The following is a 2,845-nucleotide window of genomic DNA, read 5'->3' on the forward strand; positions in this document are numbered from 1 at the left end:
TTGATAATATTATAATTGGCTTCAATGTGGTGTTGTTGGCAAATATGGCTGCAATCAATGTTATACGTTTTAGAAAGCAATCAACAGAGTAAATGTAGGTGCAGCAACATAAATATTGATTTTTTCGAGTCCACAAATAAATAATGCCCACTTTTGTCCAAATTAATGAGTAGAAAAGGGTAAACTCTATTTGAGTGAACAACTTTTTATTAAATATTGTTTATCGTTGTTCAACAAATCAACAACTCTAATTTCATTGCTTTTCAACTAATCTTATTTCAATTCATTTCTCGCCTTTTCTGTTGATTCTTTAATATTCTTAATCAAAATTGCATCCTCAAAACTGTTTACAATAGTTTTTGATATCTTCTTATCAACAACAATATATTCTACAACATTTCCAAGTTCTTTGGTAATGTTTTGTTATTCTAGAATTGTTTTTAATGACAATGGCACTGTTGTTTGCTTATTTTCTCGTTTTTTAAAGACTTTCCTTCGACATCATCATACAAGTTGTTGAAGCTTGCAGCAGAGTGTAAAAGTTTAACTTTTGCCTTCGTTTCAATTGAAACTCTCTCAAGTCGTTTTTAGTTTCTTTACATTTTCATTTGTTGTTGGAGTATTTGACATTTCACAATTTCTGTTGTTTTCTTTTCACAAACAGCCAATCAGACACAAGTTTAACTTATTTTTGTGTTGTTCCACAACACACCAAAACCACTATTTTTGAAGCGAGTTTCCGATGTGGTTTGGAAAATATTATTGAGTTCTAAATACAGTTGCATTTATTATTTTTATTATAAGAAAGGTCATTTTTATTAATAATTTTGATTTGAACTGTTTTGAAAGGTTGTTTTTTAATAGTACCGACTAATTGGCATTCAATCGTAATTTATATTACTAATTGTGTGATTACTGGTCTCTTTTTGTAACAACCGACTTTTATTTATTGTGTTATCAAAAATATTAATAAAAAGTTTGTGTGACCATAACTTTGGTACTCATAATTATGTATACAATTGTTTGTATTTTATGTTAATACAAATGTTGTCTGTATACAAGAGAAATACACCAATTTAACAAAAATATTATTTTCGATTACATTTCTTATTGTACTCAAAAAGTGAAAAGGGGTGAAAAAAGCACTTATATATTTTTAATGAACGTTTGTGAATACGTTAAATGTAATATCATGAATGTTCAATAAACAGCTCTAAGTGTCATTCAATTGTAAATCAATTGTCATGTAGTCAATTATTGCATTTATAATAGTTATTGTTTGTGTTTTATTATTCGAACATCCAGAAAAAGCATTTTATAAAAACTGTTTTCACTATGATATCGTTTTTATGGATACAAAATATTTTTTGATTGAATTTTGAAAAAGTTATTTATATAAATCACCACTCAAATGTAAAATTTTAGAGGAAAAAATATTTGTTTTTAAAATTTACTTTTTTACAATAGTTTTATTTGCCTAAAAGCAAATAAAATATTTTTAATATAATGTCAATGATGCGAAGGAATCTCTTCCAATCTTTAAAATATAAATAAACTATTTTTTTTTTACAAAAAACAATAATTTTTACTCAACAACTTCTTTACATTTATCATAATCAAAATTAAATTATTGTGAATACAATGGTTAAATAACAATAAAACCTTTCATAAACACTTTTAAAAATGATAACTATACATGAAAAAGATGATTTTTATCAATCAGAATATAAACTCTCATCAAGAAAATATAAAACAATCAAAAATATAATTGATTATATGATTGTTAAATTGTAAATCCACCATTAAAAGGTTTAACTCTTTATAATTAAATCATTGAATTAATTTATAATAAATAGAATATATAGGTATTAATAATATATTAACATTAAATTTACAAACAAATATTTCGAAACCTACCCAAATTCCCATTTCTATATTTTTAATAAATTTAATTTTGTTTTATTTTTAGATAAATAATCCAATTTACTTTTTATTTGGTTGCATATTTTAAGGGTTTATTTTTAGAAAACTGAATTAGAAACTTATAATTGAAAATGGAACATCACCACATCGCACACCCATTCAAAGATGTTTACTTGCCAACTGAAATAACTTGTTTGACTTCAATGGACTATCTCTCAAATATCTCTTCCAAAAGCGACACAACAAAGAACTTATTAAAAATGCCACAAAACCCAAAACTTTCTAAAAGTGAAAACCCTTCAAAAAATGTCAAACATAAAAAGCGTTATTCACAAAAATTCAAAGAAGACAGACAATGCGAAAAAACAGGGAAAAAAATATCTCTTAGAAAAGGTTCTACGATAGTTTGCACCTCTCTAATTTCACACCATAATGAAGACTTTTCAGAAACTGAAATCGATGACAACGACATCACAAAAACTTCAAGAGATCTGCAGATCTCAAAAATTAACAAGTCAACAGTCAACACACACAAAAATCAAATTCAAAAAACAATGACAAAAATAAAAGAAAACATCGAAATATCAAAAAATGAAAAAAACGACACGTCACTACAAAACGAAGAAAAACGCGTCTTTTTCCTCTCAGACAAAATGGGTATGGTTTATAGTAAAATCAAAAGAAACGAGATTAACACGGGAATAGCAAAGTATTTTGAAACCCAGAAGACAACTGGGTGGTCTTCAATCGACCTTAAACTGTTCAAAGTTGTTGGCCAAAACGGGATAATTGGAGTCGAAGAACTCATAACAGACGATGAAATAAAGTACTTCTTTTTTACTCACAAAATTATTGATGAAAACGCGATAAGGTGGTCTTTATATGAAAGGGTTGAGTTTTTTAGAAGTGTGATGACTCGATG

The sequence above is a fragment of the Entamoeba invadens genome (assembly GCF_000330505.1).
Source record: "Entamoeba invadens IP1 unplaced genomic scaffold scaff_1105074724689, whole genome shotgun sequence".
NCBI classification, from domain to species: Eukaryota; Evosea; order Mastigamoebida; family Endamoebidae; genus Entamoeba; species Entamoeba invadens.